The sequence below is a fragment of the Pleurodeles waltl genome, chromosome 2_1 (genome assembly GCF_031143425.1).
Source record: "Pleurodeles waltl isolate 20211129_DDA chromosome 2_1, aPleWal1.hap1.20221129, whole genome shotgun sequence".
In the NCBI taxonomy this organism is placed as follows: domain Eukaryota; kingdom Metazoa; phylum Chordata; class Amphibia; order Caudata; family Salamandridae; genus Pleurodeles; species Pleurodeles waltl.
Window position 1 is genome coordinate 414,037,912 of NC_090438.1, and position 14,658 is coordinate 414,052,569.

Here is a 14,658-nt window from a genome sequence, read left to right on the forward strand (position 1 = left end):
AAGGGCCCAGTTCAGCGGTGCTTGAGATGAAGGGCTCAGTTCAGCGGTGCTTGAGACGGCGGTGCCCTGTTCAGCGGTGCTTGAGATGGCGGTGCCCAGCGGAGCAGTGCTTGAGATGAAGGGCCCAGTTCAGCGGTGCATGAGACGGCGGTGCCCTGTTCAGCGGTGCTTGAGATGAAGGGCCCAGTTCAGCGGTGCTTGAGATGAAGGGCCCAGTTCAGCGGTGCGTGAGACGGTGGTGCCCTGTTCAGCGGTGCTTGAGACGGCGGTGCCCAGCGGAGCAGTGCTTGAGATGAAGGGCCCAGTTCAGCGGTGCATGAGACGGCGGTGCCCTGTTCAGCGGTGCTTGAGACGGCGGTGCCCTGTTCAGCGGTGCTTGAGATGAAGGGCCCAGTTCAGCTGTGCTTGAGATGGCGGTGCCCAGCGGAGCAGTGCTTGAGATGAAAGGCCCAGTTCAGCGGTGCTTGAGATGAAGGGCCCAGTTCAGCGGTGCTTGAGATGAAGGGCCCAGTTCAGCGGTGCTTGAGATGAAGGGCCCAGTTCAGCGGTGCGTGAGACGGTGGTGCCCTGTTCAGCGGTGCTTGAGACGGCGGTGCCCAGCGGAGCAGTGCTTGAGATGAAGGGCACAGTTCAGCGGTGCATGAGACGGCGGTGCCCTGTTCAGCGGTGCTTGAGACGGCGGTGCCCTGTTCAGCGGTGCTTGAGATGAAGGGCCCAGTTCAGCTGTGCTTGAGATGGCGGTGCCCAGCGGAGCAGTGCTTGAGATGAAAGGCCCAGTTCAGCGGTGCTTGAGATGAAGGGCCCAGTTCAGCGGTGCTTGAGATGAAGGGCCCAGTTCAGCGGTGCTTGAGATGAAGGGCCCAGTTCAGCGGTGCTTGAGATGGCAGTGCCCTGTTCAGCGGTGCTTGAGACGGTGGTGCCCAGCGGAGAAGTGCTTGAGATGAAGGGTCCAGTTCAGCGGTGCTTGAGACGGCGGTGCCCAGCGGAGCACTGCTTGAGATGAAGGGCCCAGTTCAGCGGTGCTTGAGATGGCGGTGCCCTGTTCAGCGGTGCTTGAGATGGCCGTGCCCTGTTCAGCGGTGCTTGAGACGGCGGTGCCCAGCGGAGCAGTGCTTGAGATGAAGGGCCCAGTTCAGCGGTGCTTGAGACGGCGGTGCCCAGCGGAGCAGTGCTTGAGATGAAGGGCCCAGTTCAGCGGTGCTTGAGATGAAGGGCCCAGTTCAGCGGTGCTTGAGATGGCGGTGCCCAGCGGAGCAGTGCTTGAGATGAAGGGCCCAGTTCAGCGGTGCATGAGACGGCGGTGCCCTGTTCAGCGGTGCTTGAGATGAAGGGCCCAGTTCAGCGGTGCTTGAGATGAAGGGCCCAGTTCAGCGGTGCGTGAGACGGTGGTGCCCTGTTCAGCGGTGCTTGAGACGGCGGTGCCCAGCGGAGCAGTGCTTGAGATGAAGGGCCCAGTTCAGCGCTGCATGAGACGGCAGTGCCCTGTTCAGCGGTGCTTGAGACGGCGGTGCCCTGTTCAGCGGTGCTTGAGATGAAGGGCCCAGTTCAGCTGTGCTTGAGACGGCGGTGCCCAGCGGAGCAGTGCTTGAGATGAAGGGCCCAGTTCAGCGGTGCTTGAGATGAAGGGCCCAGTTCAGCGGTGCTTGAGATGAAGGGCCCGGTTCAGCGGTGCTTGCGACGGCGGTGCCCTGTTCAGTGGTGCTTGAGATGGCGGTGCCCAGCGGAGCAGTGCTTGAGATGAAGGGCCCAGTTCAGCGGTGCTTGAAATGAAGGGCTCAGTTCAGCGGTGCTTGAGACGGCGGTGCCCTGTTCAGCGGTGCTTGAGATGGCGGTGCCCAGCGGAGCAGTGCTTGAGATGAAGGGCCCAGTTCAGCGGTGCATGAGACGGCGGTGCCCTGTTCAGCGGTGCTTGAGATGAAGGGCCCAGTTCAGCGGTGCTTGAGATGAAGGGCCCAGTTCAGCGGTGCGTGAGACGGTGGTGCCCTGTTCAGCGGTGCTTGAGAAGGCGGTGCCCAGCGGAGCAGTGCTTGAGATGAAGGGCCCAGTTCAGCGGTGCATGAGACGGCGGTGCCCTGTTCAGCGGTGCTTGAGACGGCGGTGCCCTGTTCAGCGGTGCTTGAGATGAAGGGCCCAGTTCAGCTGTGCTTGAGATGGCGGTGCCCAGCGGAGCAGTGCTTGAGATGAAAGGCCCAGTTCAGCGGTGCTTGAGATGAAGGGCCCAGTTCAGCGGTGCTTGAGATGAAGGGCCCAGTTCAGCGGTGCTTGAGATGAAGGGCCCAGTTCAGCGGTGCTTGAGATGGCAGTGCCCTGTTCAGCGGTGCTTGAGACGGTGGTGCCCAGCGGAGAAGTGCTTGAGATGAAGGGCCCAGTTCAGCGGTGCTTGAGACGGCGGTGCCCAGCGAAGCACTGCTTGAGATGAAGGGCCCAGTTCAGCGGTGCTTGAGATGGCGGTGCCCTGTTCAGCGGTGCTTGAGATGGCCGTGCCCTGTTCAGCGGTGCTTGAGACGGCGGTGCCCAGCGGAGCAGTGCTTGAGATGAAGGGCCCAGTTCAGCGGTGCTTGAGACGGCGGTGCCCAGCGGAGCAGTGCTTGAGATGAAGGGCCCAGTTCAGCGGTGCTTGAGATGAAGGGCCCAGTTCAGCGGTGCTTGAGATGAAGGGCTCAGTTCAGCGGTGCTTGAGACGGCGGTGCCCTGTTCAGCGGTGCTTGAGATGGCGGTGCCCAGCGGAGCAGTGCTTGAGATGAAGTGCCCAGTTCAGCGGTGCATGAGACGGCGGTGCCCTGTTCAGCGGTGCTTGAGATGAAGGGCCCAGTTCAGCGGTGCTTGAGATGAAGGGCCCAGTTCAGCGGTGCGTGAGACGGTGGTGCCCTGTTCAGCGGTGCTTGAGACGGCGGTGCCCAGCGGAGCAGTGCTTGAGATGAAGGGCCCAGTTCAGCGCTGCATGAGACGGCAGTGCCCTGTTCAGCGGTGCTTGAGACGGCGGTGCCCTGTTCAGCGGTGCTTGAGATGAAGGGCCCAGTTCAGCTGTGCTTGAGACGGCGGTGCCCAGCGGAGCAGTGCTTGAAATGAAGGGCCCAGTTCAGCGGTGCTTGAGATGAAGGGCCCAGTTCAGCGGTGCTTGCGACGGCGGTGCCCTGTTCAGTGGTGCTTGAGATGGCGGTGCCCAGCGGAGCAGTGCTTGAGATGAAGGGCCCAGTTCAGCGGTGCATGAGACGGCGGTGCCCTGTTCAGCGGTGCTTGAGACGGCGGTGCCCTGTTCAGCGGTGCTTGAGATGAAGGGCCCAGTTCAGCGGTGCTTGAGACGGCGGTGCCCAGCGGAGCAGTGCTTGAGATGAAGGGCCCAGTTCAGCGGTGCTTGAGACGGCGGTGCCCTGTTCAGCGGTGCTTGAGACGGCGGTGCCCAGCGGAGCAGTGCTTGAGATGAAGGGCCCAGTTCAGCGGTGCTTGAGACGGCGGTGCCCTGTTCAGCGGTGCTTGAGACGGCGGTACCCTGTTCAGCGGTGCTTGAGATGGCGGTGCCCTGTTCAGCAGTGCTTGAGACGGCGGTGCCCAGCGGAGCAATGCTTGAGATGAAGGGCCCAGTTCAGCAGTGCTTGAGATGAAGGGCCCTGTTCAGCGGTGCTTGAGATGAAGGGCCCAGTTCAGCGGTGCTTGAGACGGCGGTGCCCTGTTCAGCGGTGCTTGAGACGGCGGTGCCCAGCGGAGCAGTGCTTGAGATGAAGGGCCCAGTTCAGCGGTGCATGAGACGGCTGCGCCCTGTTCAGCGGTGCTTGAGACGGCGGTGCCCAGCGGAGCGGTGCTTGAGATGAGTGTCCTGTTCAGCGGATCTGGCCCAGGCATGGATGTCACTCGCCACCTGACATGTGGCTGGCGGGGCCTTCCTGCCCATCTGTCTGGTGGCTTGCGGGGCCCTCCTGGGCTGCAGTTCTCGGCCTGTGGGTGTCCTCCTGCCCACCTGGGACGTGGCTTGCGGGGCCCTCCTGGGCTGCAGTACCGGGCCTGTGGGTGTCCTCCTGCACACCTGGGATGGGGCTGGTGGGGCCCTCCTGGCCAGCTGGCCTGCTGCTGGCCTTGTCGGGTGTGCTGTCCTTCCCACCCTTCCCTGTACGCTTGTGGCCCTTTCCCACCTTTGGCGGTGTGCCAGGTGTCACCGACTTCCTGCCGGAGCCAATGTAGGGATTTTTGGCCCTGGGGTCTTTGGTCGCTCGCGCCGGGCACTGGCAATCTTAGGATGCTTTTCGGGGGGTGGGCTGGCCGTGCCTTGGCTCCTAGCTGAACTGGATGCCCTTGAGGGTGGGGGACTCCACTGTCCATGGACAACAGTTTTTACAGGTCCCGGTTTTGTGGTGGCTGAGGTGCTGATTGGAGTCTTATGAGATGGACTGGGTGGGGGAGTTGTAGGAAAGAGGTCAAGTTTAGAAAGAAAAGCAATTTGGAAAGAGAGGGACGGGTAGGTGTAGTGGGTATGGGAGTGCAGGAAGAGGATGTGGTTGTAGGAGTGTGAAGTCTGGTGTCTTTGGGTGCAGGTGCTTGGGCTGGAGGCTGTCGTGAGGTGGATGGCTGTTGGGTGGGTGGCTGCCTGCGTTTGTGTTGTTTGGAAGAGGGGGTGACAGACACACTGGGAGAGGACACAGGGGACGTGTAAATGGTAGTGGTGGTGGTGACTGCACGTGTGCGGAGTGTTCTGGTGGGTGTGCTGGTGATGGACGTAGTGGCTGAAGATGTTGTGCATGCAAGTGTGAGTGGAGACGTGACAGGGAGGGAGGAGGGAGACGAGGAGGAGGGGGACACAGTGGAGGCAGTGGCTGTTGGTATGTCTGCATGTGGATGTTGCTTGTGTGAATGCTTGTGTGATGTGTGGTGCTTATTTCTGGATGAGCTTCCCTTGGGTGTTGAGGTGTGTGCAGGCTGGTCTGTAGGTGTGTCTGGGATAGGCAGAGGTACAGGGGATTGGGTCTGGGTGGAGGAAGTTGGAGGGGGGAGGCTAGAGACAGGGACAATTGCTGCCGTCAGTGCTGAGGCCAGAGCGTTGAACGATCGCTGATGGGCAGCCTGACCCGAATGAATGCCCTCCAGGTATGCATTACTCTGATGCACCTCTCTTTGTACACCCTGGATGGCATTCAAAAGGGTAGACTGCCCAACAATGATGGTCCTTAGGAGGTCAATGACCTCCTCACTGAGGGCAGCAGGGGTGACAGGGGCAGGGCCTGAGGTGCCTGGGGCGAAGGAGTAGCCCACCTTCCTGGGTGAGCGGGCACGGGGCAAACGCTGAGGGGCTGCTCGGAGGGCGGTGCTGGTGCGCTGGGTGGCGGCTGTACCTGTTGTTGCGGGGGGCACGGATGTTGCCGCCACCACAAGGGAGCTCCCTTCAGAGGACGAGTCGCTGTCACTGACATCAGCACGAGTCCCCGCTGTGGAGCTCCCCTCGCCCTCCGTCTCACTGGTGAAATCCGAGTCAGTTGCATGGCCCGCCATGGCCATGAGAGATGCAGCTCCCTCGTGCTCTGATGCCACTTCTCCTCCACCTGATGATGCTAATGCACACATGAACAGGAAGAACACAAAAAAGGGGGGGGGAGAAATAAAGACATGTTGAGTGCATGGATTACTGCTACCGTTGGCGGACAAGACAGACACAGAAGCCCCCTGCACTACACCGCGCACTTGGGGTCCACTATGCAATCCGTGGGACATGGCCTACAAGCCTATGGATGACAACTGCACACATAGATGACACAGGGCCATGGATACCTGTACTTGGCACCCTACAGAGGTGGGGGTGGGGGCACAGGGCCATGCCTTACGGAGGGGCCTAGCCTACAGAAATCGCCCTGGCCTAGGGATACCCACAGCCCTCCTCCCCCACCCAGACACCTCCACTGCGCGCAAAGTCAGCAGAATGTATTTGTACTCACCCCCTTGTGTCTGCTGTGATGTCCTCACGTGCCCATCCAAATCGGGGTAGGCCACCGCCAGGATCCGGGACATCAGGGGGGTCAAATGACGACTGGCACCCCTCCTACGTTGGGAGGCCATCCCCAGCTGAGCCTCCGCCGTCTTCCTGCTCTGGCGGCGGATGTCCTCCCACCTCTTCCGGCAGTGGGTGCCCCGTCTGTTGTGGACCCCCAGGGTCCGGACGTCCTTGGCGATGGCATGCCAAATCGCGACTTTCTGGTGGGCGCTGACCTATGTGACATGTACAGGGAGAGAAAAATTGTCATCCCCTTCTGCATGCTCGATGTGAGTGGCCCCCCATCCCCACCCTTGCCATGTGGCACATGCTCTCATCTGTCGTTTGATGCATGCCTCAATCGCTCCCCTCCCCACCATCTTTCATCCACCCCACTCAACACAGACATGCCCACTAAGCATGGTCCCAATGTACTTACCTGTTGGTCTGGAGGACCGTAGAGTAGCGCATACTGGGGGAGGACCCCATCCACAAGTTTCTCCAACTCCTCCGCAGTGAAGGCAGGGGCCCTTTCCCCAGTCGCATGAGCCATTGTCTCTTCCAGACCGAGGTCACAGCAGCACTTGCAGTGTAGGTCCTCTCCTGTCGAAGATCAGACATCGAGTGATTAAGCAGATAGAAAATGGCGGTCACGCCTGCGGCGGTGCGTACTGCGGCGGTGCGTACCGCGACCGCCGGCGCACATCGTCATTGGCTCCTGAAACCCATAGGGTTCAATGTTAACCAATGCGGCTTTGCGCCGCGGTCTTCGACCGCCTACCGCCGCGGTGTGCCACGCCAGCGCATTGACCTCACATCCCACTGTCGCACTTCACAGGTCAGGCAGCCGCCATTTCAAGGGCCCACATGGCCTAATTAGCAACTGCGTCACACATACCTAGGCCTTGCACCAACACTCATACAAGCCATTCAATGCATTGGGAAATGTGTTATGTGCAAGCTGTGGTTACGTACCTGTGGTTTGCTTGACTCTGTGCTCGCTGTAGTCCTTCATAGGCACCGTCTGCTGGGACATGCGAGGAGATGGAGGAATCTTCCCGTGTACAGACCGCTGGTGGACCTGTCGACAATGGAGGAACGACATGTCATACTGACATACAGGCTTGACCGAGCCACTATACAGGAACTGTGTGCCCAGCTGGAGCCAGACCTGATGTCACCCATCCGCCAACCCACAGGGACCCCCCTCTAGTGCAGGTGCTGTCAGTACTCCATTTCTTAGCAAGTGGGTCATTTCAAACAACAGTGGCCATATCATCAGGGATGTCCCAGCCTATGTTTTCCAAGGTGTTGTCCAGAGTGTTGTCTGCCCTGCTGAAACACATGCGGAGCTACATCGTTTTCCCTGAGGTGGGGGATTTGCCTACAGTGAAGGGTGATTTCTATGCCCTTGGACATATCCCCAACATCATAGGTGCCATTGATGGGATCCATGTTGCTTTGGTACCCCCCCCAGGAGTGAACAGGTATACAGGAACCAGAAGAGTTATCATTCCATGAATGTACAGATGGTGTGTTTGGCTGACCAGTACATCTCCCATGTTAATGCCAAGTTCCCTTGGTCAGTGCATGACGCATACATCCTGCGGAATAGCAGCATTCTGTATGTGATGGGTCAACTCCAGAGGCACCGGGTGTGGCTATTAGGGGACTCTGGTTACCCCAACCTGTCATGTCTACTGACCCCAGTGAGGAATCCCAGGACAAGGGCAGAGGAACGGTACAATGAGGCCCATGGGCAGACTAGGAGGGTGATCGAGCGAACCTTTGGCCTCCTGAAGGCCAGGTTCAGGTGCCTCCATATGACAGGTGGATCCCTAATGTACTCACCAAAGAAGGTGTGCCAGATCATCGTGGCCTGCTGTATGCTTCACAACCTGGCTTTGCGCCGCCAGGTGCCTTTTCTGCAGGAGGATGGTCCAGATGGTGGTGTTGTAGCAGCTGTGGAGCCTGTGGAGAGTGAAGAGGAGGAAGCCGAAAAGGACGACATAGAGAACAGGAACACAGTAATACAGCAGTATTTTCAGTGACACACAGGTAAGAGTACACACCGGCATATTACATTTACTTAATGACTCCTACCTCTCTACTGTCTGACTTTTTCCCCCAGTGTATGGTAACTCCGTTTTCAGAGATGTGGGCCCCACTGTGTGACATCTGCTTTATTTCCCCATGGACTACAGCTGTGTGACAGCGGTTTGTTGGCATCACAATGTGAATGAACATTTTGGCACGGTCATGTCTAATACATTTGTTCTAAATCACAGCCAGACTCCAGATTGTTTTGTGCAATAAGTGTTTTTATTCAAGTGCTCAAAATTGGATGGGTGGTTGCAAATCGGTGAGGGGTGATGGTGGAGGATTTTCCATGGCAGAGTCTAGACTATCAGTATCACAGGTGCATTGTCCAAATGCCTGTGAGAAGTGGAGCAGGGGCAGTTTAAGGTTGGACAGGGTGACAATGTGGGACAGTGGGATGACAATCAGGGCGGTATCCTTTGCTGGCGGGCGTCTTGACATCTTACTCTGTCTTCTTCCTGGATCTCAGGGCCCGCTTGCGGGGTGGTTCTCCTTCTGCAGGGGGTGGGGTTCTGGTGGCCTGTTGGTCTTGGGTCGGGGACTCCTGTCCACTAGCGCCGGCGGAGGTGGTAGGCAGGTCTTGGTGCATGCTAGTGTCAGGGGCCCTTTGAGGTGCCACAGTGTCCCGCAATGTGGTGACTACCTCATTCAGGGCCACTACGATGGTACCCATGGCAGAACTTATATTTCATAGTTCCTCCCTGAACCCCATATACTGTTGCTCCTGCAGAAGCTGGATTTCCTGAAACCTGGCCAGGACCGTCGCCATCGTCTCCTGGGAGCAGTGGTATGCTCCCATGATGGAGGAGAGGGCCTCATGGAGGGTGGGTTCCCTGGGCCTGTCCCCCCCTGTCGCACAGCAGCCCTCCCAGTTCCCCTGGTTCCCTGGGCCTCTGTCCCCTGGACCGTGTGCCCACTACCACTGCCCCCAGGTCCCTGTTGTTGTTGGGGTGTTGGGTTAGCCTGGGTTCCCTGTAGTGGTGGACACACCGCTGATTGACGTGTCCTGGGGACAGAGGTATGGGCCCGCTGGGTGGGTGCTGTGCTGGTGTTCCCAGAGGGGGGAAGGTCTGCTGTGGCCTGTGGCTGTGTGAGGGGAACCGACTGTCCCGAGGTCCCCGATGGACCGGCTGGTCATCTAGATCCAGGGAGACAGAGCTGCTGTCCTCACTGTGGGCCTCTTCTGGGGGTGGAGTGGACATTTGTGGACCCTCCTGCGCGGTGACGTGGCGTTCGGGTCCTGCAGGGGTATAAAAGTATGGTTATTGCTTCTGTGTGTGTCATAGGTGCAATGGGTGGGTGCCCGTGTACCCCAGTGCTGGCATTCCTTTGTGGGGGCTGTTGTGACGGTGGTTGGGGGCGGTTGTATGTGTATGTGCAGTGGGCATGCTTAGGTGATGGGTGTCCATGCTTTGTGGACGCATGCAGGGCTAGGTGTTGGGATGGGTGGGTTGTGATGGTGAGACATTTGCAAGGAGTAGGATGTGATGGGGGTGAGGGTGAGGGTGGGGGTATGAGTTGGCATGCAGGTGGGGTGGGGGGAATAACTAGTTAAGATTTGACTTACCAGAGTCCATTCCTCCGCCTACTCCTGTGAGGCCCTCAGGATGCAGGATGTTCAAGACTTGCTCCTCCCATGTTGTAAATTCTGGGGAAGGACATGGGGGTCCGCCGCCAGTCCGCTGCACCGCGATATTGTGCCTGGATACCATGGAACTCACCTTCCCTGTAGGTCGTTCCACCTCTTCCTGATGTCGTCCCGATTTCTTGGGTGCTGTCCCACAGCGTTGACCCTGTCCACTATTCTGCTCCATAGCTCCATCTTCCTGGCAATGGTGGTGTGCTGCACCTGTGCCCCGAACAGCTGTGGCTCTACTCGTACAATTTCCTCCACAATGACCCTGAGTTCATCATCAGAGAACCTGGGGTGTCTTTGCGGTGCCATGGGGTGGTGCGGGTGATGTGTAGGGTGGATTGTGTGGTGCCAAGTGTGGTGATGTGTATTGTGTTGTGTGAAGTGCGTGCAAATATTGCTGGGTGACAGTGAATTGGGCGTCTGGGTGCTCGGATGTCTTTTCTCGGTGCGTGTTCACAAATCTCTAGGAGTGGAGGTTTGTGGGTGATGTGGGTGTGTATTTTATATTGTAATGGGTGTGTGGGAGTGGTGTGTGTATGTTTCTCAGGTGTGTGTATTTTGAATTGTCCAATGTGGTTGTATTTTGTAAGTGTGTGTGTATTTTGAGCGCGGCGGTGTGTACCGCCAATGGAATACCGCGGTTGAAAGACCGCCGCGTGGATTTGTGTGTCGTGATAGTGTGGGCGTATTTCTGTTGGCGTGACGGTGGAGGTTTGGTCATCACCAGTTTCTCGCTGCCCTTTGGTGTGGCGGACTTTTGTGGATGTCTGTATTTTGGCGGTTTGACTGTTGTGGGTCAGAATGACCGTGGCGGTTTACCGCGGCCGCGGCGGTGTTATGGCGGTCTTCTGAACGGCAGTAAGCGCCTTTTACCACCAAGGTTGGGCAGGAGATAGTGCTTGCCCAAAGAGAAGCATCAAGCCTCCCACCAAAAATAACAATAGTTAATTCAAGGGTGTAGCAGGGCTCACCCTGGGAAGTGTAGTCAGGGTTGGTTTAGTTAGGGAAACCATTGAGACTGTTTTAGTCTCCGATGGTGGTATTGACCTTGCCTCCCTTGTTGCTTGTTCCCTTAATATGGATAAGTACAAGCAAAAACCCTTAATAAATGGTATTTAGGTTGAGGCCTACAAGGACACAGGTGCCAGTGTCACAATGGTGACTCAAAAACTGGTGGCCCCTGAGCAACACCTACTTGGTCATTGTTAGGCTTTTCATCCTTGGCGTGGTCTCCCTTAACTTTTTGCCTCTGTTCCCCCAGGTTGTTGATGTGTGCTGGACTCTGATTTTACTGTTTTTGTTACTCTGGCCACTTTACCACTGCTAACCAGTGCTAAAGTGCAAGTGCTCCTGTTTAAAATAAGTATGTAATTGGTTTTCCGTGATTGGCATATTTGTTTTACTGTTAAGTCCCTAGTAAAGTGCACTAGAGGTGCCCAGGGCCTGTAAATCAAATGTTACTAGTGGGCCTGTAGCACTGGTTGTGCCACCCACACAAGTAACCCTGTAATCATGTCTCAGACCTGCCACTGCAGTGTCTGTGTGTGTATTTTTACACTGCAAATTCGACTTGGCAAGTGTACCCACTTGCCAGGCCTAAACCTTCCCTTTTCTTACATGTAAGGCACCCCTAAGGTAGGCCCTAGGTAGCCCCAAGGGCAGGGTGCAGTGTATGGATAAGGTATGACGTATAGGCGGTCATTCTGACCGCGGCAGGCGGCGGTCACCGCCGAATGACCGCACCGCAGTCAAAAGACCGCGGCGGTCATTCCAACTTTTCCGCTGGGCCGGCGGGCGACCGCCAAAAGGACGCCCACCGGCCCAGCAGGAAAGCCCCTGCAACGAGGAAGCCGGCTCCGAATGGAGCCTGCGGAGTTGCAGGGGTGCGACCGGTGCAGTGGCACCCGTCGCGATTTTCACTGTCTGCAAAGCAGGCAGTGAAAATCTTTGTGGGGCCCTGTTAGGGGGCCCCTGCACTGCCCATGCCAGCGGCATGGGCAGTGCAGGGGCCCCCAGGGGCCCCACGGCACCCGTTCCCGCCATCCTGGTTCTGGCGGTGGACACCGCCAGAAACAGGCTGGCGGGAAGGGGGTCGGAATCCCCATGGCGGTGCTGCAAGCAGCGCCGCCATGGCGGATTCCCTGGGCCAGGGGAAAACCGGCGGAAAACCGCCGGTTCCCCTTTTCTGACCGCGGCTTTACCGCCGCGGTCAGAATAGCCCAGGAAGCACCGCCAGCCTGTTGGCGGTGCTTCCGCCGTCCTCCGCCATGGCGGTCATGGACCGCCAGGGTCAGAATGACCCCCATAGTAATGTGGTTTATATGTCCTGACAGTGAAATACTGCCAACTTCGTTTTTCACTGTTGCAAGGCCTGTTTCTTTCACAGGATATTTGGGGTCTACCTTTAAATATGATTAAAGTGTAGATTCCCCTAGAGAGTAGATGGACATGTGGAGTTTGGGGTCCCTGAACTCACAATTAAAAAATACATCTTTTTGTAAAGTTGATTTTAAGATTGTGCGTTTGAAAATGCCACTTTTAGAAAGTGAGCATTTCCTTGCTTAAACCATTCTGTGACTCTGCCGTGTTTGTGGATTCCCTGTCTGGGTCAGTTTGACATTTGGGTTGTTTTTCACCTCACACCAGACAGTGACACAAAGGGAGCTGGGGTGTAACCTGCATTTCCTGATTAGCCATCTCTGCTAGGAGGGAGGGGTGGAGTGGTCACTCTCATCTGAAAAGGACTGTGCCTGCCTCTGACAATGCAGACTCCAACCCCCTGGTGTGTGTCTGAGGCCTTGCCTGGGCAAGGCAGGATTTCACAAGTAGGTGTGAGTCCCCTTTGAAGAAAGGTGACTTCAAAGACTAAAATGGGTATAAGAAAGGCACCCAAATCTACAGACTTGAGAAACACTTCTGGAACCAAGAGGAACCTCTGCCTGGGGAAGAGCTGATAGCTGAGGAAGAAGTGCTGCCCTGCCTGTGACTGTACTTTGTGGAGCTTTCCTGTAGTGCTGCTTCTGCCAGAGTAAGAGGGCAAAGACTGGACTTTGTGTGCCTTCCATCTTGTGAAGAAATCTCCAAGGGCTTGAGTTAGAGCTTGCCTCCTGTTGTTTGAAGTCTCAGGGACAGCAAAGACTTCTCTCTGCCAGCACCTGGAGTCTCTGGAGAGATTCCTGCTCTGACAAGTGGTGCCCTATCCAGTCCCGGGGCCCTTGAAAGGAAAGCTGGTGGAAATCCAAGGAAATCGACTTCGGATGACTCCAGCCCGACGCCGCTGCTGAATCCGGTAACGCCGCCTGCACCCGATGCCGTGACTCTCGCTGGAACGCGACGCTCTTCGCAGGCCCAATGCCGCTGCAGCCCCACTGAAGCCTGCGACTCTGTGGAAGTCGCCGCACCACGTCGTGACCGACGCCGCTCAAAGTGCACGGATTCAACGTATCGCACAGACGCCACGATCCCCGACTTCGCGCATCAGCTTGTTTTCACTCTTCACCAAAGGTACTGTACTTGGGGGTCTACACGACTCCTTGTCCGGCGCCGCTGGTGTCGGCTTGTTGGGAACGACTCCGTCACGACGCCGTGTTAACATCTCATCGAAGCATTTTTGTTTCTAAGTGCTATTTTTGAGTTTAATCTCTAAAAAATTCATAACTTGACTTGTGTATGTCAGATTTTTATCGTTTTGGTCTTGTTTTGTTTAGATAAATATTTCCTATTTTTTCTAAACTGCTTTTGTGTCATTTTATAGTGTTTTCATTGAGTTACTGTGTGTGTTGGCACAAATACTTTACACCTAGCACTCTGAAGTTAAGCCTACTGCTCTGCCAAGCTACCAAGTGGGTAAGCAGGGGTTAGCTGAGGGTGATTCTCTTTTACGCTGACTAGAGTGAGGGTCCTTGCTTGAACAGGGGGGTAACCTGACTGTCAACAAAAGACCCCATTTCTAACAGTCATCAGTACCAAGTGACAGACCCCTAAAACAACACTGTATGCCACCCCATGGCTGTAGTTGATATCAAATGGTGGGGTTAATGGTCCTAAAAAAGTTATGGTGTCCACCGATCTACCTGTAAAATGTTTACTAAGGAATGACTTGGAGACTTCAGCTTGGGCTGAAGTGGAGTTGGAAGCCCATGCTGTGATGCTAGGCATTTCCTGGGCACATCTTTGCTTTAACTAGGGCCCAGGCCAAAAAGCAAAGAGCACAGGGAAACTTGGATCCTGGAACACTGGACTAAGAAGTTCTCAAAAGTAGGGATAGAAAGGGTAAGAAGTTATCCACTATCCCTCCCTCCACTGATGATTCCCCTTTTGAGGTAGAGGAGTCAACTCCCTGGATAGAACCTACATCCAAGGAGCTGTAAGCTGACACAGCTGAGCTTTTAGGTGCAGGGGAGCCTGCCAAGGAGGAGTTAAGTGTTGTACAGCAGACCTGTCCCACACTTGAGGGTTTAAGACAGCAAGTTGTCAAAGAAGAGGCAGGGGGTTTCAGTGGCGTCCACGGGGTATACTGAGAAAACAACCTCAGAAGCAAGGGAACCCAAGCCTGCTGCCACCATTATCTTGGTCATTTCTCTGCAATACAGAGAGTTCTTGTTGACTTCAGCACATGATATTCCCTTTGCTAGACATTTGGGGCAAAGTAAGACCTCGGACAGACTGGTTCCTTGCTTTCACTGGCTTCACATGTCAGAAGACACACAGGAGTTCTCTCTCCTGTATAACTTGTCAAGCTAGTGGCAGGACTAGTGGCACCCCAAAGGCCCACTTGATCCCACTGCCACTGGTTGGGGTGCCCTTTAAAAAGATAGGGGTTGAAATTGTTGGCCCGTTGACCCTCCTATAGCTTCTGGTATTTATTTTAGTGGTGGTGGACCATGCCACTAGAGATCTGAAGGTATAACTCCGAGAACCACTACAGCTCCTGAAGTGGCCAAAGCCCTCCTAGGAATCTTTTCCAGGG